At 42.3% G+C, this 23287-nt stretch overlaps 1 protein-coding gene across 4 annotated transcripts in view; it reads left to right on the forward strand.

The window, feature by feature from the left end:
* Positions 1–10382: 10382 nt before the first annotated feature.
* The window catches only part of USP9X (ubiquitin specific peptidase 9 X-linked), a 101772-nt gene continuing 88867 nt past the window's right edge, over positions 10383–23287 (forward strand). For all 4 annotated transcript variants that reach the window (XM_039552300.1, XM_039552305.1, XM_039552306.1 and 1 more), the window contains exon 1: positions 10383–10702. The gene's annotated coding sequence lies outside the window, so the exon portion shown is untranslated. The remainder of the gene's footprint in view (positions 10703–23287) is intronic.

The following is a 23287-nucleotide window of genomic DNA, read 5'->3' on the forward strand; positions in this document are numbered from 1 at the left end:
AGAAGTTGCTTCCTGTCTTTGAAATTTTCTACATCTTGGGTGAGCTGATCAGGCAGTGAGTGCTTTGTGACAAGCTGCAATGCGGATGATACACTTTCATTTGCAATGTGTTTTAAATGATATTTCCACACTAAGATGCAGTTGTTCCCTAAGTGAGTGTGTGGTGTTTACTTAGGCAAGAATAATACTCTTTTTTTTGCGTGTGTACAAGACTGTTGGCTTTAAAATTTTGCATTCACAGAAGCTGAGTAATGCACTTAATGGTAAGTAATTTCTTTCCCTTTACTGTCCAGTAGGGTTTAGTGAGAGAAACTTCCTTAAGAGATGTGTCAGAACAGAGGAAAATATGCTGGTGTATTACAGCTATGTGGGAAACAGTTATGTAGGTAATTGTAATATTTATTAAGCTTCAGATTTTATATAAGCTACAACTTTTATCTTGAATTTTTCTTTAATCAGATAAAGAAATAAGGGACTTAGCAAGAATAACAGAGCTTTCTAGCATGTTCAAAATTCAGCATGTTTTGTCCTGATGTATGAAATTGGAGATATTCCAAACAATATTCATTGAAAACCAGCAACTTTTTCTTACTTCAAATTTTTGTATCCAGCCAATATGAGTGTAAATATCATTAATCAGAAATTTAGATGGTCTTTCCTGAACACAAGAAAGGGAAATGAGGAAGGCAACAATGCATTTCTTCCTGTTTCTCTGCTTCTGTTGCCATCTCTCTGTATAACATGAAGACAACATGAAGTCTGTAAATGTGCTCCAAGTTAACTTCAGTAGTGTTAAAATACCAATCTTCAACTTCTCATCTCTCTTTTTGGTCTTTAACTATGAGATTAAATAGTGAGGAAACAATATTCCTTCCAAAAAATAAAGAACAGAGCTTGAGAAAACTCTCAAAACCCCTTTTCCAGAGGGTTTTGAATTAATCAGGTGCTTATCCCAGATAGTAAGATAGACTGACATGACTTAAAATACTTGATACTAAATTTTGCCATTGAGGGCATCTGTATAACTTTGAAAGATTATCTTTGCACACTATTAAAGATATGCAAAAACTGATCAACCACATGTAGAAATTGAAAAAAACCCCAGGTATGATCTTGATGAATTCCTCATATGTATGAGACTGAGCCAGTCTGTAATTTATTTGTTCTTGCAAGCACCATCAGCATCTAAATTCAGCACTCTTAGGGCAACTCCAAGATCTACACCTGAAAAATATGTGCAGTGTAGTAAGTCCCACATTCCCTGAGTCCACTTGAAAATTTTAAAGCAATTCTTTGAAGAATAAATTTGTGTGGCTCCAAAGAAAAATTTGGACACAAAATTTTCAATCGACACATCAAGCAATGGTTGTCTTGTAATTTCTACTCCCTGATAAAATGAATTAAGCCTTTCAAGGAGGGAAATGAGCAATAGTGAAGTCGAGCAGTGAGGATCTTCATGCGCAGGACAGACTTGGAAGATCAGCCAGAAGAACAGCTGACCAAAGCTGGAATCACAAAAATGTCCACGAACACTAAGCAAAGGGCATAAATGTGGTTCAATCAAACAGCTGCTTGCTATTAGAATGAGGCTTTTCAAGTACTATGTAGGTAATACTTGGACACTGTAGCCCATTGTTTAGGATAAGTTAAAGAAACCATTCCTGGAAAGAATTGTTTGTGGTCGGACTCCCATTATCGCATCTCCTTTCCCACCCCATTTTTCTCTCTCATTGGCTGCTGTGGCACCTCATCTATGTCTGGTAAAACAGATAAATGGTTGTCATCAAGCCACTACGTGCAGCACCCATTGTATCTGCTCCCTGAGCACTTCAGATGCTCTGGGCAGCACGTTTCTCTTCCTGTGGCCCAGGCAGTTTGTGACCCACTTGCTGTCTCTGTGCTGCTTGAGGGAAACTGTGGTGGGTTGACCCTGGCTGGGTGCCAGGTGCCCACCAAAGCCACTCTGTCACTCCCCTCCTCAGCTGGATGGGGGAGAGAAAATACACCAGAAGGTTCATGTGTGAGATGAGGACAGGGAGAGATCAGTCACCAATTACTGTCACAGACAAAACAGGCTCAACTTCAGGAAATTACTTTAATTTATCACCAATCAAATCAGGGTAGGGTAATGAGAAATAAACCCAAATAAAAAGCATTTTTCCCCACCCCTCCCTTCTTCCTGGGCTCAGCTTCACTCCTGATCTTCTCTACCTCCTCCCCTAAGCAGCGCAGAGGGACGGGAAATGGGGACTGTGGTCAGTTCACTGCAGATTGTCTCTACCACTTCTTTCTCCTCAGGGGGAGGACTTCCCAAACTCTTCCCTGCTCCAACACGGGTTCTTCCTGTGCAGTTCTTCATGAACTGCTCTGGTGTGGGACCCTCCCTCAGGGTGCAGTCCTCTGGGAACAGACTGCTCCAACTTGGGTCCCCCATGGGGTCACAAGTCCTGCCAGCAAACCTGCTCCAGCATGGACTCCCCTCTCCATGGGGCCACAGCTCCTGCCAGGAGCCTGCTCCAGTGCAGCTTCCTATGGGGTCCCAGCCTCCTCTGGGTATCCACCTGCTCCAACATGGGGTCCTCCATGAGCTGCAGGTGATCTCTGTATCCCTGTGCCCTCCATGCAGGGGAATCTCCCTGTGCCCTCTCCATGGCTGCAGGGGAATCTCGGGTCCAGCACCTGGAGCAGCTCCTGCCCTTCCATCTTCACTGACCTTGGTGTCTGCAGTGCCGTTGCTCTCACATATCCTCACTCCTCTCTTTGGCTGCTGTTGAACAACAGGTTTTTCTCCCTTTCTTAAGTTATCCCAGAGGTGCTCCCATCATCGCTGATGGGCTCAGCCCTGGCCAGCTGCTCTGTCTCGGAGCTGGCTGGTGTTGGCTCCATAGGACACAGGGGAAGCTTCCATCAGCTCCTCACAGAAGCCACCCCTGTAGCCCCTCAGTACCAAACCTGGCCACACAAACCCAACACAGGGTTCCTGCTGGCTAAGTGAGCCATTGCTCATCTTGCTTGCAGCTGCAAACTCACTTCTGGGCAGACACCCCACTTGATGAGAACCCAAATTTCATATCACCTGACACAGCCAGGCTGAGAGTTATGTAGCCGTTCACTTTTTCTCTGCAGCTACTGAAGAAAGAAAAGCATCTCTGGAGGGCAAAGGTGGAATAGGGCAAGCTGTGCTCAGGGAATGCTGCCTTTTGCCCTGGTCTGCCCAGGGATGCCAGGGAGCCACGTCTGACACGGTGCCCCATTTGTAGGTGGTTACAAACCAGCAAGATGCATCCAGCTGAAATGAGTATTATTTAACATGTTAGGAGCCTCACTCTCCTTTGAAATAGAGACAGACTTATGATGGATTTAGCTCACTAAGTAGAGGCTAGAGCTGTGCAGTTGGACACAGTCTTTCAGCCATATGGTTTTGATACTCGTAACATTCCTCAAATTAAGGTTCAAGGAAAACTTCAAAGTCTACTATTACTTGGTGAAATTAATACTATTAGTGGCATTGATCTGTGGACTTCAGTTGGATTCTCCACCTGAGAAGAATAAGGAATTAGTCTTTTGTAATGATGTATAGTCACAAATTAAAATCCTTAAGAGCTGCTGGCAATTTGGTCCATCTTATTCAGGGGGGGAAAAAAAAAAAAGAAGAGCACAAAATATGGATGACTTCAGATTTTTTCTGTCATTTCAGAAAATAAAGGAATAATTACCTTGTCTCTGGGAAGTTAAAGCACATTATTTTGTCCATTTTTGTTTTATTTTATATTTTTGTTAAAGATGTTAAGATTTTCTGTTATAGATTTAAAAAACCAGAAGTACGTCTAACCATGCCTTACTACATGTGCATGCAAAAGTACAAACACAAGGAAAAAGCAAATAATTAAAGGAACGTTATGATATGAAATTTGATTCTCATTTTAACCTAGGAAATAACCAGCAATAAGTTTAAAAGCAGAACAACTCCAGAATTATAGCAGTTTAGACTTCAAAAAGAAAATTAACTTGTAGATATCAGATTTGTCCATTTGGTCCCAATTTGTAACTGAGAGCAGTGCAAACTACAGCAGTAGTGACAAGTCAATTGGACTTCTAAAGAGTGTTTTGCTTCTTATTCAAAGACAGTCAAACCACAGAAATAAACCACTGTTTACAGCATAAACTTCAGCTTTTGTCTGTTGATGTTATTTCCACATATTTAGATTCTGAATTATATTTACCTTCTCAAAATAACGGGATAGAAAAAAATAAATGGAAAAGAACTAGTGTGCTGAGAAAAAGCAGATTGCCTCTGGATGATAAAGGATCTACTTAAATATTGTTTCAGTAGACCAACTGATATGTCTAGTAAAAACAGACAAGCTTTGATGCATACAAGCCTGTTTTCAGATCTAATAAAAGATATTGCCCCTCTTTACAAGTTCTGGCTTGCTTACTGCCTTATACCATTCCGGCTACAAAGACAGAGCTATTGCTCAAACATTATTACTACTGTGAACCTTCCAGCTGAAATAACACTACTGCAGCAAAAGTCCTACTATGAGTTACTTCACATTTATCCAATGTACTTTAATGTAATCTCCCAGAAAGGCTACAGGGCTACATAAAATACAGCATGGCATGCAGTTAATTTGCATTGTGTTCTGAAGTGACCTGTCACAAAGAGATAATGGAATAGCAGTAGCAGTTATCAAAATTCAGTCTTTACAAATCATCCATGTAAACTGACATTTGCTTACTGTACCCCTTCAACAAATGAGAAATAATGGGGTTTTTTTTGACAATGGGAATTGTTCTTGCAGGTGACTGGCAATAAAATATAGATAGTTGAGAAAAACTTCTGAACAAAGAAAAAAAGGGAAGAACGGAGTGAAAACCCATCACTAAAGGTTCCGAAATCCTACTAGTCTGCATGCTACTCTATGAAATCCCTCTTTAGACTGAAAAAAGAAAATCTTTAGTCACATGAAAGAAAAAAACCCTGGCTTTACAAAATTGCAAACTTCCTTTCTGTAAATATTTTTAGATTTAAGCCTTTCTCAGAAGCTATTTTTAAAGCTCAGATAAAACCATTGATACAAGATCTGAAATGGATCTCTGTTTTAGTTTAAATCATGTTAGCATGTTTGTTTCAAATTTGTAGTTTACTCTTAAATAATGCTTTCCTATTGTTCCTGATCACACCTTTTTTTTTCTTTTTCCATTCCAAAAGTGTAGTGATAACCCTTCTATCAGACTACCCTGTTTTGAAGTTTTGAAACTTCTCATGGTTTCTTAACGACACTGGTTTCACGTGATCCCATTGCCTGCCTGTGCCTCTGCCTATCGCTTGCCCTTGATCCTTTCAGCCAATCTCAGTAAACCCTGAATGAGGAAAAAGGGCTTTCAAAGAGATACTAACTCCTACACAATTTTAGGAAGACTGCTAGCAAGAGGAGGAAGAAATGCCAAAGAAATACCCACTGTTGGAAAGGGAAGTACAACTCAGTTATTATTCCTCCTGCTTGCTATTAGCTAATTAAGATCCTGACTAGCCCAGCATATTCAACATAAACCAGGCACTCCAGCACATGAGAGATGTAATTCAGGGTTGAAGGAAGATCAGGGTTGGAAGGGTGTAGGATGCTCAGCCTTGGGAAAACCAGCTGCTGCTGTTCTGCTGTGCCCATAGCAACGCTCGTGTTTACAAACCCTACTGAGGAGAAAATGGCCATCGTATAACGTGTGATGGATGGGGTTTGTGCACAACAGGCTCCCTCAAATCCCTACCCATACAATGACAAACACTCTGTGTGCAGAGAGGCATGCAGAAAAACTGAGGAAATTGCAGTAGTTCACAAATCTACAGAATTTCTTGCTTTTTTTTTGGACAATGTCCTCATCTAGCATATTTAGGAACAACATTGACAAGTTTTAAGAACAGTTTCCCTTCTTCCCTCACTCTACTCTTAAGGCTGGAAGGAAGTCAAACTTCTTCAAGGTTCATGTGGATGAAGAGGACCATATGGTTGTCAAATCAATTTTTTGAACTCTGTCCAAGTCCTACAAGACGGATGCTTTTCACATGGACACCACATGGTTTATCTGAGGACAGTTCAGCTAGGAATGAACTAGACAGGAAAAATATTTTGAATTTCTCCCTCTCCAAAAGATAGACGAGATACTCTTTTAGGCCTGTAAACAGACTTTTTGACAAATGGTCTCTGCAACATCTTCTGGCCATTTGGTAGGCACAGTGAGAATTTCTATTTGTGCTGTTCATTTAACCCATATGTGCACAACTAAATGAATAACATGAAAATGCCACACCATGATTCTCTTATCACAAGAATTGCTCTTAATCAGATACCATCCTTTCCTCAATGTGAGAGACCACGGGTCCACACAAAATCTTTTTCTTATAAAATTTCTGTGATTTCTACCTAAGCAACCATTCTCTTGTACCTGTAAGTATGGAGCACAAACTTACAGAGATTTAACTGCTTCTATGAGTCTTTCAAGAGTGACATTATGCCCACTCCAACATCACTGTTAATATCTCTTACAGTCAGAAAACAGAAGTTGGAAGATGGAAAGTTACCACTATGAAGAGGAGTCTTACACTGATGTGAGGAATGGTAATTAAAGCAGTCACCTCAGGAGAAACTAAAATGAAATGTTTGTACTTGACCTTTATTTGCAGCAGAAAAGAGATAGAGCATCACTCCAGAAGAGTATCTGTAACTTTTTGGTATGTCATTATCATGGGAATTTTTCCCCTAATTTTAAATGTTAATTTATATGTAGGGTAAGTACTGCCACACAACCTGTTGTTTCCTGAGCGTTGGTGGACAGTGTGTGATGCAGCATCCAAGGGGCTGAACCAGGAGAAAAAAAATGATCTTTTGTGGGGCTGTGGAAAAATTCTGCTTTCTCTCACCTGTTATTCCTCCTTTTGCTACCCCACTGCAAAGCTCCACAGCTTTACTCTGCATCAGCAGCATTATAAGTTTCATTTTTGTCTACTCATAGAGCAGTGCAGCATCAACCAGAGTTTAAGAACTGGGGATAAACACACCCATTAACAGAAATTTTCTAAATTCTGAGTAATTCCCTCACCAGAATGTTTTGTTTTTCATTTTCAGCTAGTTCACCACTGGTTTCACTTTTTGTTTAATGGGCTGGCTGCAGTGCTGGAGCAGGGAAGCCTGCAGGGAAATGTTTCCCTTCCCCACATTTTCACACTGAATTAAAGATGTCAGAAAAGCATTTCTAATCGTACCAACAATTTCTAGTCATACCAACAGATGTGTACAGCGGGGAATTAACCAGAATTCTGTCACAGTTCTCTGTGTGGATGCTTACTTTGGAGCACTTAGTGAGATTTGTGAATGCTTACTGACTTCTGTCTCCATCTCAGGGGTGTTCTTTAATCAGCAATTTATCTCACTTGTATCCTTGTTTCCACAGCTGCTGCACAAAGACAAACCAGTAACGTTTACTTGCAGTGTTGGGGTGTGTGAACCTTTTCAGGCAGAAGAGTGTAGCACAAGGTGAGCCACAGCAATGCCCCCTCAGAACAGCAGAAGCCTGAGCAAGGAGGGGCTGGCATGGATTCTTGTTTGGGGGAGCAGGAAGAATTCCCCAGCCAGAAGTCAGTGTGCAATTCGCTGGTTCAGGAACCACACAGCGCCATTGCAGACCCAGTATCTTCTTTTATTTGGTGCCATAAATAGCTGTGTGCTTCAGCCTATTGTGACCTTTGATTAGCATGGCTTCAAGCAACTGCTGGTCTGTCGAGGCACTCCAGAATACACCCTTAAACCAGGCAGGAGGTCAAATATAAACACCATTAGTTTTGAGTTTTTTTCCCATGCAAATGCAAAATTCCTCTAGTATTGCTGTGCTCCTGCAAAATGTACATAAAGTAGAATCTAAAAACCTGAAAAATACCACCAAAGGTCCCAGGGAGTTGAAGGTGAATCGGTTCTTCACCTGTTCCAAGCCAAAGGTTTCAATTAAAATAACCAAAACTTCCACTCTTTCTCTTGGCTGAAGGAATGCTTCTTCACAAGAGGGAATACTTGCCACAAGTTGTACCACCATTGTTTCCACAACTATTGTTCAGATCTTTTTCTTGTTGTTGTTGTAGACTGTTACGTGCACTGACAGTCAATTTCTTGGTGGACAGTTGCCCACATTATAAAAATCCACTGATGTGTTACTCTTGGGCTCTGCCAAAAAAAGCCACGGTAGCTAGAAGGAACACAGTATTTGGCCTGTCATTAAAACAAAGGTCTACTTAACAATAAGAAGAAATGACCATCAACAAACACAGCAGCTTATTTTTAAAGATAAGTAAGTGTCAAAATATAGACAACTACAATTGTTTGAGGGGTCCGTAGGTTATCATAAACAGTGAAGGGCTTGAGGGAGAATACTGTGGTGGGGCAAGGGAAGGTAAAAGCATTATAGGTGCAGTAATTTAAAATGCTTTCCCTGGTAAACCAACTGGATAAATGGGAAATAGGAGGAAAAGCTGAAAGTAGTTGATAAGGGACAAAAAAGGAAGCCACAATAACATGCCCAGAAGCATGAAAATCAGGGAGATGAAAGGGCTGTTTTGATATGATTACATGTATTTCTAACCCAAACACGAAAGGCTTACACTTGCAGACTTTCACCATGGTTATGGCTTGTTTTTATTGTTGACGAAAATGCACATAAAGCTATTCCTTCAGTAAACAAACTGTTGCATTTGTACAGTGATGAAGCAGCTGCATCCCTTGTTTTGTTTACTGAGTGGCTAACACAGAAAAGTACTTCAGATTTCCTTCCCAAATAATACCATCTAATGATCAGCAAAAAAAATTAGTAACTCTGCTAAATTAGGAAATATCAGAAGTTATCACCACTTGGTTTTGAGCTCTAGCTTTTTACTGAAAAACACCCACCCAGTTCCAATGTTGTTCCAACTCCTGCAATGAGCAATCGTTCTTTTAGTCTTTTGTCGCTGCATGGTCCAAAAGATAAAACATCTTGCACAAGAGTTATGGTTGCTGGCTTGAGCCTCTTGAGCAAATTTCAACCCATGGAGCCTAAATTCCTCCTGTGTTTTCAGCTCAGTACCGTATCTTTCACTTCCTTCTCCAAAATTCTTGAATGATGTTGTTAAAATAATACTTTGACCTTGGAATACGGACTAACAAAACTTTAAACACCACTTCAGGTACTCCTGAAGTCCGAGTTCCCCATATCTGCCAAACTTCTGTCCTTCCACAACTTCTGTCCCTCCACAACTTCTGTCCCTCCACAACGCATCCTTCCCCGTTTTTTCAGGTTTTAAATCCAGGTTTAAACTCCTCCGAGTCACTACACAAAGCACGTACATAGACTGGGGTTCTACTGATCTCACGCTGTGCCCAAGTAAATGCAGATGCGTCAAAAAAAGGAAAAAGAACCAAAGAACCACAGAATACTGAGAGTTGGAAGGGACCCATCGAGATCATCGCGTCCAGCTCCTGGCTCTGCGCAGGGCACGCCAGGAGTCACCGCACGTGCCTGAGCGCCTTGTCCAAACGCATCCCCAGCTCCGCCAGGCTCCGTGCTGTGACCGCTGCCCTGGGCAGCCTGTAAGAGGAACAAAAGCTCCGTTTGGCTTCTAAAAAGCGCCGGTGTCCCCGAACCGGGCGCCAGTTCTGCTGGCGGTGAGGGACGGAGCCGCCGCTGCCCGCACCCCCGGGGTCCCATCCCGCTCCCGTCCCGGTCCCATCCCGCTCCCGTCCCCAGCGCGGCGGGAGGCGGCCTCGCTGACGTCATCATCGTCACCGCCCTGACGTCATCATCCGGGCCCCCGCGCGCGCCCGGCGGCGCGGGCCACAATGGAGAGCGCGCGCGCGCCCGCCCAACCGACGCGAAACAGGCCCCGCGCGCGCCCGCGCGCCGCCGGCCGTGTGTGTGTCTGTGCGTGTGTGTCCCCCCACAGTCCTTGTCCATCCCCTCACCGCCGCCCCCGCCCCGCACACCGACACACAGGGGAGCCGGCCGTGAGCGGCAGCCCCGGGCGGGCACACGGGCAGCGCGTCACCGCCGCGCTCGGGTGGCCGAACCGCCGCCGCCGCCGCGCTGGGCCGGGCGCGGAAGGCGCTGCCGGCGCCGCCATCTTGCCCACGGGGCCCCGCCAGACGCGGCTGCGCCGCCGCCGCCGGGAGCGCGAGGAGCCGCCGCCGCAGCCTCCCTCCGCGCTGCCTTCCCCGCACCGCCGAGCCCTGAGCGCGGAGCTCCCGCCGCCCGGCCCGGCCCGGCCACCCCCGCCCGGCCGAGCCCCGGGCGCGCGTCCGCCCACCCCCCCCCCCCCGCGTGCGCCCGGTGCCCGGACGGGGCGGAGCGGAGCGCGCAGGCCCCGGCCCAGCCCCAGCCCGAGCCCAGGCAGGGCCGCCGCCGCCGCCGCCGGGCAGCAGCTGGTGACGCAGGAAAAACGCCCCAGAGAGAGAGAAGCGCTCAGGGCCGGCACCCGGAGCGCGGGCAGCGGCGCTGGATTTGCCCTCCCGCTTCCCGCCGCAGCGCAACCGAGTGGGAACCGGGGAAAGCGGAGCCGCCCCCTCAGAGCCGCGGCCTGGCATGAGACCGTGCCCCGCCGGCCGCCGGGCATGAGGCAGCGCCCAGGAGGGCTCTGGGCCGCCGCAGCAGCCGCCGCGGGACGAGGGGAAGCGGTGCGGGGGTGAGTGCGGAGCGGTGCCCGGGCGGGGCCGGGCAGCTGTTTGCGCTCCCCGGGGATGGGGCTCCGCGGGCCGGGGCGCGGCGGGGGGGAAGGACGGAGCTCCCCGGGACCCGCGGGGCGTAAGGCGGCGGCAGCGCCTCCCTCGCAGCCCCGGCGTGTCGGCCCTGCACCGCCGTGTTTTGGAGGGCGAGGGAAAATGGCTGACGGCTCCTCATCCCTGGCTGCCGGCGGGGGGGAGCGCCCGGCGCCCTCGGGGGGCTCTGGCCGCCCCGCCGGGGCCCCTCTGGCCGGCCCCCCCCGGTGAGGAGGGCCCGGTGCGTCCCCACAGCGCTGCACCGGCATCGCCTCCCCTGGTTCTCGCTTCCCTCCTGCCCGAACGCCATTACTGAGGTGGAGTGATTGGGGCCGCGTAGGCCCGGGCGACGCCTGGAAATCAGGCCCTGCCGAGGCGCTTTCCCGACGGTCTCAATGAAATCCACCAGCACCAGCTCGTTCACGCCTGCTGTAAACACTGTTAACACGTAGGCCACTCCTCTGGCCTCGGCTTCCAGCGGCCCGGCTTCCATGTACGAAAAACGTTCGTGGCTTTTTCATCTAATTCCTCTAGTTCACCGCGCTGCTTCTCCTCGGAGTTGTGTCTTAGGGCTTGTCTGTAGCGATTTATTTTAGGCAGTACAGCCCTCTCCCCTTGCCCGACGTGTGCGGCAGGGGTAGTTGCGTGTAGTTTGGCCGTAGATACTCTCTGTTATTGTCTTCGAGAAAACGGGATTTCAGCAGTTGGATGGGTTGTTGGGGTTTTTGTGTGTTAGTTACCACCGTGTTAACATGTGCCGTCCCACTTCGTGCAGCTTTGTTTGTATACAGTGGGAGTAGCTTTTGAAAATTATTTGTTTTGTTAAGTGATTTTTTTTTTTTTCTTGTAGAAGCATCCAAAAATGTTGGGGTAGTTTTTAAGATGCCATATTTCATTTTCAGGTTTCTCTTTCAGAAGTCCAGTTAAGTATTTTGAAGATTTGCAGTAGCTTGCAACTGTACAGGAAAAAAAGAACCTTTCAGAAAAGAGTTGTTCTAATTAAATGTTCAAGGGACTCCCAGACTCACTGCAGACATATTGTGTCTGTCTCAGCTGTCTTCATGTTATCAGTACAACTCGGTTTATACTCACAGTTCTGCAGTTGTGTTCATATAACTGGACGTTTGTATCAATCCAAAGACCCTCTGAAGTCGCAGGCTCAAAGCCAGCACAAGGCCTGCTTTTGCTGACCTACTTGCAGAACTGGGGCCTGTATTTTTATAAAAAGTTGTTGAATTGGGATACTATTATGCATTCTTCAGTATACTTGTGGCAACACTTGCTATGACAGGCAGACCACGTAACCTGTGTTTTTCAGCAGCTTCTCAGATGAATGATAAATGGGTGGTAAAATTGTTACGTTTAGGAAGGGCTATTGATGGGTGTTTGGGGGGTTGACCTTTATTGATTGTGAAATTGAAACAGTGTGCCTAGTAAGAAAGACTTAGCGGTGACTGAAAGCTGTAGGCAGCTAACTATTATTCATATTATACTTGGAATTTTTTTTTTCATATTTTACTTGAGAAATTGTCAGGCCTCCCCACTGAAAATGTTGCTGATCAAGTTGCATATTTATTTCAGCAAAACCCAAGTCATACATGAGGGAGTTGGGGGGTATTTTTGTTTTGTTTTCTAAAATAATGCTTTTGATTCTTGGAGTTGAAGTAATGTTTATTCTTTAAACCAGCAAACTACAGTAGCTAATACCAAGAACATGTATTGATTATTCTGTTGCAATACCCTGGGCAACAGTGATGCTTAATGATAGCTGTGTACAGAACCCAAAAACATAATCATAAAGCTGCAGTGGAAGAAACTCAAATTATCAGCATGTTTTTGGGGAGGGAATTAGCCAGAAATAAATGTAAGATTGTACCATAGTAACTTTTCCCTCTCCAGTGGGTCTTGTACTTTACTTTTGTGTAGTTTGTCTTCAGGATGTTACGTTTGGGAAGCTTTTGTCTTAATCTTGCCTGGCTGCTGCTTCATGTCTTGCAGAATTTGCCCTTGTGGCAATTCCTCTGCCCATGGAATTGACAGGAAGACTACATCTGGAGGTGGTAATCAATAAAGACAGTGGTAGCAAAACTGTTTTCTGTCTCTGTGGAACACTGTCACCCTTACATAAACGTTCATATTCCCCACATTGTGGTGCATTTGTACTCAGAAACAGACCAGTGCAACTACTCTGTGTTCTAAAGGCACATGTTTATGTTTGTGCGTTTTATTAATATTATGAAATTCATAGTTGAGACACTCAAAATAAACTAAAATAGTGATTAGTGTCTGTTTTGTAAAATTAAATAGACTTCTAAGAAATAAAGGTACCTTTAATACCTTTGTTCCAAGACATCTTATATTTGAAATTAAAATTAGTTTAGGACCTTCCAGTATGAATACAGTCTTGGGTAGGAATGGATAGGAATTAATTTATTTATTATTTTGAACAATTCATTTTTAAATGGCTTTGAAGTTCTGTTTCTGTCAGGCGTGTATTGAAAGTATATTAAATTCCATGGAAAGTATTTCTGCCCTTCCTGTTCTGTTTTAGACAAGTTCAGAACTTATTTCAGATATTTTAATGGAAAGTACTTTTGTGTTGGGCAATACTCTGAGTGTAGAGATATATCTATATATATATGTATATAAATATATATGTACATGCGTGTGTATGTATTTACTCACTTTTTTTTTTTTAAGAAATACTGTTTTATCTATTCTAAGAGATCAACAGTAAGTATATTTTGAAAACATTTGGATCAGGATAGCCTCATTTGTGAAGTAGATGAATTAAAGGCATCCCTTACTGTTTTTGACTTAAATCAGGATTTTTTTGAAGACAGTCCTAACCCTTCAAAACCCCTGAAGCTGTGGCACTTACTTTAATTCCTTCTCTTATAATCACAAGAGCCTTGCTTATCCAGCACTTGCAGAGACCACTGTGAAGTGGTTATCTGAAGATGTAAGAAGCTTCGCTGGATTTTTCGTTCCTTTGAAAAGTTGTAAATGTGAAGGCTTTTGTGTCCTGTAGACGGTTGTTTCCTGGATGGTAGCATTAATCGTAATCTGAACATGTGGACATGGTTTCTCTTGTGCAGGTATCTTAAGTTTTTCTTACATGGATGTGTCTTCCCTTCAACCTCTGTGTAGCTGCACCCAGTTTTATTATCTGGATCACCCCTGTTTAAAATCAGAATTCTAAATTTAAAGCTGTACTTCAAGGTGTGTTTTGGGAACACAGCTTGGTAATGTCTGTCTTGCATTGTAGTCCTTGTCTTTTGCAAAGGTGGCAATGTTGTGTGCTGTTCCTGTAGACTTGTCTTATATCACGCATGATATCTGTGATCTGTAAACACACAACATTATTTTTTACATTACTAAACGTTGTTCTGGTATTCCATAGCAGAGGTGAAGGAGGGAAAGGTCTTCTATAAGCATGTACTTGCATGCAGTGAGACTTGAATTTTTGTACCTGGGAAGTTTGAGCTACTTCAGATTCACGTGTTAGAAAAACACAGTGACTTTTTACCATGTATTAAATCTAGGTTTTGTTCTGTTACTAATGTAGGAATGTCTGAAAGTTCTCCCACTGTTATTATGAAACTGTAATTCATTTTAAGTTCCCTTTTTAGAACAGTTATGTTGTATTGGCTGGCTCTCGTATGCTTCAGGCTAGAACATGACTTGAGAATGGTTAACAGAGGTTTCTCCTGCCCTTGGTGATTTAGATATTTGGTTAGAGTCTTCAGTAGATAGGCAGGGCAGAAAGCTGTTCTGTCATGACTTTGCACCCTCAAAATGTCAACTGCTGCCTTTCTGATACATTACAGTGTCCACCTGAGCCCATCAGTGCATTGAGCACATTCTGTAGATCTGGGTTGGTAAAGTAATTTAAAATGAGGTGTTGGTAACCTTACAGGAGAGCTGTTAATAACTGTCTGCACTGTAGAGGATAGGAGGAAAGTAAATAAGGTCTTAGAGTAGCCAGTTGTGACTTAATATGAAATCTTCTTGCTTCTCTTTTGGTTTTTGTGTTTTTTTTCTTAAGGGAGCTTGACAGCACAACCAATTTCTTTTGCATTTTCTGTTGTGAATTTTCTAGTATTGGCTTTGTTTTATAAGAAGCCATTAGCTATTCATTTTATTTGAGAGTTGAATTCAGTCTGCTTATTATCAAGGCTTTTTGTTTGCCAGTTGTTGATGTGTTTTCAAATAAAAATTATAATGCTGGGGATGAAAACCACTGGGACACAGGTATGTTCCCAAGCTTGCTTTTTAAAAGAACATTGTTGATGTATAGTTTTCTTAAAGGATTAGTTATTATTCACTATGAGAATGATTACTTGCTTTTGGTTAACCTTGTATTAGTACACACAAGAAAAAAAAAGAGATGCATGAAATGAGATCCATGGCATGTTGGTTTAAGATCTAGGTGTATTTTGAACGCTGCTGTTATCAACTCTTTTTCATGAAGTCAAATTGAAGACTGTTTTAGAAGTAATGGATAACTATCAGAAATGTAACTGTGGGAAGCTTTTATTTGTAGCATCCTTGATCTACTTACAAAATCACTATGTAACCCTGTTTAGTAATTTGGTTTTCCTTACACATGTAGCTGCCAACAGAAAAATACGATTTTCTTGCATGTAGGTCCTTGCATGAACATCTCAGCAAATCTTACTGTTTGGTAGTTAGCATTTAGCTGTGGATTCAGTCAGAAGAGGGGAATTCCACATTGCATCATTCCTTAGATATGTGCTTTTTTTCCAAATTCCGTTTTTAAGCTGAGACTCAAGACTGTGTTGAAGGCAAGACATCCTTGTTACATGAGTTTCCTCATGTCCTCTCTGCTATAAATTGCAAAAGACTTTTTTTTTAACAGAAGTGTTCAAATGACTGCTTCAAAGTAATGAAAAGTGTGCAGAGAGAATTTCAGGGCTGTCTTTTCATTAAGCTTTCATGTAAAATACCCAAAACTCAAGTAATAGAAAATTGTCCCTAGAAGACCCTTTAAGACAAGAGCACTTTTTTGTAACAATTGAATGGCAACACGGAATGACAGAAAAACATATGTTCCAAATTCCATAGAGTTCAATCCTTAAGTCATTTAATTGCTGCTTAACCTTTTCTCGAGCTTCAGCAGGACTGGGTATGGGAGGAGGAAAAGGTTTGATTTTGTGTTAGGGTGGTCTTAGCTGTAACAACATGATATGGTGAAAGAAGGAAAAAAAGATTGTTTAGAAGTGCATTGAGTAAGAAAAATGAGCAGTGATGTGCATCAATTATGATCTCTCTGTTACCAGAGAGGCTTTTTTGGTTGGAGGGGAGTGTGCTTGGTGACACTGTGGTGTGGGATAGTGGGGACAGGCCCATGTTGGCTGTGGGTGGAACTTCAGTTTTCTTGTCCAGAAATAAATTTGACAGTGAGGGGAGGAAAAGTCTCTTTTTTAATATAAGATGAGAATGAACATTGTTGTCAAAACATACTGGCATCTTGGTAAATGAGCCTTGAGTCATCTGTGGTTTTTGTTTTTCTGTTGTTTTAGCAATAGAATACTTCAGTGTGTTTTTTAGTAAATTTCAACAGGACAAGTCCATGAATTTGAAAGTTAAATAAGAAAGATGTATCCATTTAACTTAATTTTTAGGTGAATAGGTTGGTGAAAGACTACAATTTTGATAAACTAAAACCTTAAACTATAGTTTAAACTAAATTTTAGACTTTGTAGATCTCTGATTTAGAAATAGAATGTTAATTGTTTGATGATTTCTGATGTTTCCTTTTAATGTGTTTTCCTGAATCCTTTAGCTGTGAGGATTCTTCTTTTTTTTTTTTTTTTTTAATCTTCAATTGTGACAAATTCTCTGGAGCTTGAAGATATAACTCAAGTGGCTGGTTCTACAGTTTCAGGCTCCAGTTTTGCACAGCCCTCCATATGTCTTGACCTGTCTTTCAGACAGTGTTTTATTAGCCACAGTGGGACCTTAAAATCCCATGTGCTTTTCCTTGAATGCTTATAATGGTGGGTGTGCACACACTCATGCAATGGGACTTTTTCTAGGATGATGTACTGACTTTTTTCCCTAGGTGAAGTGGTAATGTCAGATCTGTAAAGTGCCTGATAGCTCTCTTGCTGTGTTGGGATGTCTTCACGATAGTTTTGGTAATTAGGCTGTAGCACAACCTGAAAATGCTTCCAGTTTGTGTTCTTGTAGCAGTTCAGCCAGGTTGCTGTGGGTGACAGTTTGTTACATGTCTAGTGAAGGTGTAGCTGAAAATGTTAATTCCCTTTGTGCCATTTGGGAAGCCATTATTTTTTTTCTCTTTCCTTCCATGTATAGGAGTGGAAAAATGAGGGGGTTTTTTTGCTTGGTTTTTTGAATATGGGGATGGATGCAGCAAGGTGAGTTCAGTGGTACTGAAACCTTGCTATAACCTAATGTGTTTTCAGCCATGAAAAAACCCCAATCAGTCCCAGCCTCTGGTTAGCAGGTGTCTGACTGGAATTTTCTACGTACCTGCACCACTCTGAGATTTTTGACTAGATGAAGGAAGGTTTGGTAATTCATCCTGTCATGAATGTTCCTTTTATTTTCTATCACTTTCCAGATAATGATATGAATATTTAGGACCAGCAGAACTCTGGATATGCTGATCCTAAATATTGCCTGGAGGCAGCTGGAGGAGGATAGTGGTTAGTTTAGTTTCATTGCTGGCAACTAGGGGCTGATACAAGAGTTTAATTGGAGGTTCCAGTGCACTGTGTTGGTTGATCCTTACATGGTACTTCAGAAGATCATCTTTTTCTGAAGTTGAAATTGTACCTCTACTCAATGCATTGTTTGTTTATATGTGTCACACTTACTCAGGTACAAGTATCACACTGAAGGCTGAGGTGTTGTGCAGGTTATGGGCTTTATCTAGGCCAGCAGTGAATAACAGTTGAGAGCAGAGAATCAAAATCTCTCCTGCTTCATGCTTTCAAGTATGTGCGTACACCGTGCTACACCTGAAATACAGTTTGAGGATTTGGCTGTGTTGATGAGTCATTGCAGTTCTTTGTGGGTGTGAAAATACAATAAATAAGTAGTAGGTCACACTTAAAATGAAGACTAACCCTTTAGTTCTACTTTAAGTTAGCCTGACAGCAAAATTTGCTTTAAATGTGAGTTTATCATCGTGTGTCATTTAAGTTCTGAATTGCAGCTGTCCACTAGAATTCTTTATTCCATGTGTTTGACATAATCATTTTCTCTAGTGTGTTTGATCAATTTAAATTCTTGTCTTAGAACTTCGTTCCAGAAATAGAGGGGAGGGGGAGAAGCCTGAGCAACCATGTTGACATTTAAACAGTTCAGTTGTAACAATTTTCCTTTGATAGGAATTGTGAAGACATTACTTTGGGGATACATTTCTGTAGGTATAAAAAACTTTGCCTCTTACACAGGCTGTGGAAGTGTTTGTTTTCTCTTAAGATACTTTCATGATTTTTGTGGTGATTTCCTCATAATAAAAAAAATTTGTTAACATTTTTGTAGTTTGCTCCTACTTGCCTGCTTGATTACGTGTTAGTAATCTGCTTTCAAGGAGAGTTGTCTTGTCTGTACTGAATAGCTGATGTTCTGTTTCCCCAGACTTGGTGATGCTGGGTGTATACTTTGGAGACACTTTCTCAGCTAGAAACAACTTTACAAACAACAGCTTGTCACAGGGTGCATGTAATCAGTTGGGTTTTTTCTTTGCCTTGCTGCATTTGTAGATATGAGATTGATGTTTGAGGTGCCTTGTTCTGGCGCAGATTCTTGATAAATGGAAGTGAAAAGTTTGTTTTTTCCATATTATTTCATCAAGACATGGGATTTGTATTTCAGGGTGGATTTCTCAACAGAACCAAAAGCTTATTTTTAAAAGTGCTCTATTATTAGTTTTTTAGTCAAATTGTCAGATGGCTCAGTGAAGTTGCTTTAAAATTGTGTGTGGTTAAAAACAAATGATGTAAAGAGCCTTGAGAAAAGATTGAGGATCATGGTCTGTTATATTTTACCATTTAGGGTTATGGTAATGGATCCTGTGATCCAACCTGGCATCGAAAACTTCCAAGAATGCGACATCCACAACCCTGGGCAACCTGTTGGAGTGTTTCACCACCTTAACAGTAAAGATTTTTTTCCTAACAGCTCATCTAAACCTGTCCTCTTTCAGCTTAAAGCCATTCCCCCTTGTCCTGTCTCTACATGCCCTTGTCATAAGTCCCTCTCCAGCTTTTTTCTAAGTCCCCTTTATGTATGGGAAGGTGCTCTAAGGTCTGCCTAGAGCCTTCTCTCCTCTGGGCTGAACAACCCCAGTTCTCTCAGCCTGTCTTCATGGCAGAGTTCCTCTGGCCCTCTGGTCCTTTTCCTGATCTCCTCTGGACCTGCTCCAGCAGGTCCATATCTTTCTTGTGCTGAGGACCCCAGGGCTGGACACAGCACTGTGGGTAGGATGTCACCAGAGCAGAGCAGGCGAACAGAATCCCCTCCTTCACCTGCTGCCCACACAGCTTTGAATGCAGCCCACGACATGTTTGGCGCTCTGGGCTGTGAGTGCACATTGCCTGGGTCATGTTGAGCTTCTTGTCCCCCAACACACCCAACTCCTTGTCCTCAGAGCTGCTCATTTCATCCTTCACCTGGCCTGTTCTTGTGTTTGGGATTGCTCTGAACCATGTGTAGGACCTTGCGCTAGGTCTTGAACTTCAGGTTCCTCTGAGTTTACATAAACATGGAAAATGGAGAAAGTGGAGAATGAAGCTTGTCATTAAACTAGTGTTTCCCCCACACCCCCCATTTAATTAGGAACTATTACTCCCATTGGATCCTTGACTCATTCAGTCAGATAGATTGGATTGTCATTCAGTATTTTATCCTTGGAATTCTTTCTGTAAATGCATGTGTGACATCAGTCTAAATACTGAGTAGAATTATTCCTCTGTTAATACGCTTGATAGGTTCTTTAGGTTCTTTCCATTCTCATCCTGTACGTTACCCAAACATAATCAAAAAGCTTGCGTTGTCTTTTGTGTTGTTGATGAAGAACTGAGACATAGAGGCTGTAAACTTCAAACCTACCTCGTGTCATAACTTTTCAGTGGGTTTTTGTTAGATAGTCAGGTGTTACACAGTTTTGTTGGCTTAAGTTGCTGTTGTACGTCCTCACTCTTCCTCAGTTTTCTCTTTCTCTCAATACCCAGAAGAATGAGAGGAGGATGAAAAGGTTAATCTGAAGAAGACCTGTGTGTTTTCCAGCAATGTTTATGAACAAGACACAGAATTAACTTTTTGGTAGGTCTATATAGCTGCCTTGTAAGCCAGAGATTTCCCTTTTATTTCTGGAGTTATATTTCTTTCCTTATAAAACTTAATTTAACTTCTGTGACAAATAAGGAACGGACAATTTTTCTTCCTGGTGCCTCAGTTGATTACTGTTTACCCAGGGGACTCAGTTTGATGGAAATGAAATTACAGTGGAAACCAGATTACTCTGAAAATTCCAATTAGGTAGGAGAAAAATGACAAATTGAGCCCTTGACAAATACAGAGAGTGTGTTGTGTCTGTCTCTCATGCAGACTCAAAATTTTGTTAAATGAAAACTTGTGAAAAAGTCACAAGATGCTGACTGTCACAGTGCATGCAGTTATTGTATTCAGCTACTCATGCTCTGTCATCTCTACCTCCATTTTTTTTAACCTGAGTTTCCAGGTAATGTTTGAATTGTAGAGTTTTGCTTACAGTTTTATAACTCTGGCCTTTTTTTTTTTTTTTTCAGTCATCAGAAGTAAAATTTTTGCCACCTTTCTGTGTTTTGCAACTTCTGTATTAGTTGCTGTAGCTTTAAGTTGTCTGCTTGTAGTGAGATTATTCAAAGTATTACTGCCAAATAATTTTCCTGACTCATTGCGATCTGCTGAGTATTTCACTGGCTTTATCATAATTTCCAGGACAGTTTGTTGTCTTCACTTTCTGAGACTTCTTGCACTTGGCATTATTTGCTGTGGCTGCTTAATATTTCTTTCATGACTGAACTTGTGCTGTTGGTGAACTGACATTCCTGGCATTTATCATCTACTAAAAAGCTTTTTCTGTGTGCGTTTTCCTGTGATATCCATTATGCTTGGGAAAAATTTTGGTCTTTCTGACTTTGCTATGTTGTAAAGATTCATTTGTGCTATAATGTATGTGAACCTTGGTTATATATTAGTTAAATATGTGCTAATTGTAATGATCTGTATTATTTGCTTCCCTTTCCCTGCTCTTCTAGGGTGTATTTCATGCGAGATTTGCAGTGATGCTGAAAGAGTTGGTTCTATTCATGGTTATGTGTTCTTCCTGTTTCTCCTGTCATTGTTAGTGTTCATATGGCATGTGATGCAGCTGAAAACTAAAATGATTTTATTCCTCCAGTTACTTTTCAGCCAGATTGGCTTCTTGGTCTGGCTGGTGATGTGGTGATGCAAGGGCTAATTCCATAGTGGCGAAAAAGTGGTTAGGGATGGAAGCCAGCAGGATCACCATCCTTCCCTTCTTGTCCAGTGGAGAGTTCCCTGATTTTGAGCTAAGGCTTGTCCACATGCAGAAGTACAGTGAGACTTACTTTCTAAATGTATCAGGCTACAATACTTGTACTGGTGGATGAGATTGCTGTTTCACACTGAGATTCCAACAATAGAAGCAGTAGAGATACACACACACACACTGTGGTGGCAAAACCACCTTATTAGAGTTCTGTCACTCTCACGTGGTGCTGATTTAAGCACTATTCCTGAGAAGAACAGGTCCAATGTTCATCTTGTGTCTTCTGGCCTGTTAGTAGGTTCAGCTGAGAAGTGGGATCTTTGTTGTCTGTTTTGTGACTGAAGGGAGGGCTCTTTAGCAAGGGGGCTTATGGGTTTGGCAGTTTATGGGATTATTTCAGTGCAGGGAGAACAGCAGTAGTGTGTGTTGTGGATTTTTTTATTTTGTGTATGGTGGGTTGTGGTTTTTTTGAATGACTTTCTGGTTTTCAGATAGCTGCAACAGAGTTCTTAAACCCATCCTCAGTCCTTAGGATGTGGTAGTAGTCGATTGTTTCCTCCTGCGTTTCTCGGTAAAGAAGGTTATGACGTGCCTTTTGATAGGCTTTATGGATCCAGGAGTAGTGTGTTTCTGGTACAGTGGTGGCACTTCTTGGTTCTGTGGGGGGGAGTGGATATAGTGGAAATAATTCTTCTGTTTCCAGCCCTGCTTTGTTCTTAGTGTACTTTCTAGGGGCTTCTTGTTCCTTTCCAACCTCCTCTGCTATTTATCTTTTTGCTTTTATATTAAACCTCAGCCTTCATTGAGTTGGCAGAATGAACATAAAGACAAAAGACAAAACTTCTGTTCTGTTGCCACTTCTTGCTTCCCTGTAGAGAGACCAAGATTTTTAAGGGGAGTTGTTACACAAGTTCTCTGGAGCAGGTAGCTAGTTTTCAGGGATTTCTGGAGCAGTCTGCTTAGGAGGATGGGCTTGTATGAATTGGGTTGGAATGGAGCATGTTTAAGGCAGACAATATTAAAAGAAATTAGCTATCATCTTGTAGCACCTCTAGGGAGCTTGTGCAAGCTTGATTTTTCAGACAAGTATCTTCTTACTGAAATGGTTGTAAGGCAGCAGAAAATGTCAAAATGTTTACTTGCAGTTATCTGGCATGGAACAGTACAAAATCGCCAGCCTGAGTAGGCAGTTGATATGTTGAAACTAGTTGGAAGTTTGGCTGAGTTTGTTAAACAGTTGTGAAGGAGCTTATTGAAACATGAATTTTAATGCTGGTATCACTTTCTTCTGTATTAGAGACATTTAAATGACACTTGACAATGTTGATGGTAGAGTTTGGGTTCCTGTGCTTAGTTTGTGCTGATTGAACATTACATGAAAAGCAGAGCTAAAAAAAAAAGTGAAATTAAAATTAGTACAGTAATGGGAATGCTTGCATTTCAAAATATCTAGGTATTTCACAAAGTCATTTTTGTCACGATTCAAGAATGTAATCTGCTTCCAGCTTAATATCTGTTACGTGCTGTATCGTGCTTTAATTATTTACAATTAACAAGCAGGAAGTTGGGTTGGTTTTATACTTTGTGTGAAAATTTCCATAATGTGTTGATAATGCCACAGAATATTAGACATAAAGACAACTACTAATTAATAATTAATTTTCTTTAGTGCAGTGTTTAGCATAGTTTAGAGAAGCCATTAAGTTTTTGATAGGGAACATGAAGGGAGCCAGAGGGGCTGAGCCTGATTTTTGCAGGCCAGTTTTAAACTCCACTTTTCTACTGGAATCCTTACAGTCCAGTTGCAGTATTGCCTTCAGGTGCTGCACGTTACAGTGACACATCAGGGGCGTGTAGGTAACATGTAAAAATAACGTTGTAGTAACATCCGTAATTCACTGGCTGAATGACTTTAGCTAACATTTCAAATATTTATAGTCCTGAGTTTTGCAAAGCCTTA

This window comes from Corvus cornix, chromosome 1 (genome assembly GCF_000738735.6).
Source record: "Corvus cornix cornix isolate S_Up_H32 chromosome 1, ASM73873v5, whole genome shotgun sequence".
Classification (NCBI taxonomy): Eukaryota; Metazoa; Chordata; class Aves; order Passeriformes; family Corvidae; genus Corvus; species Corvus cornix.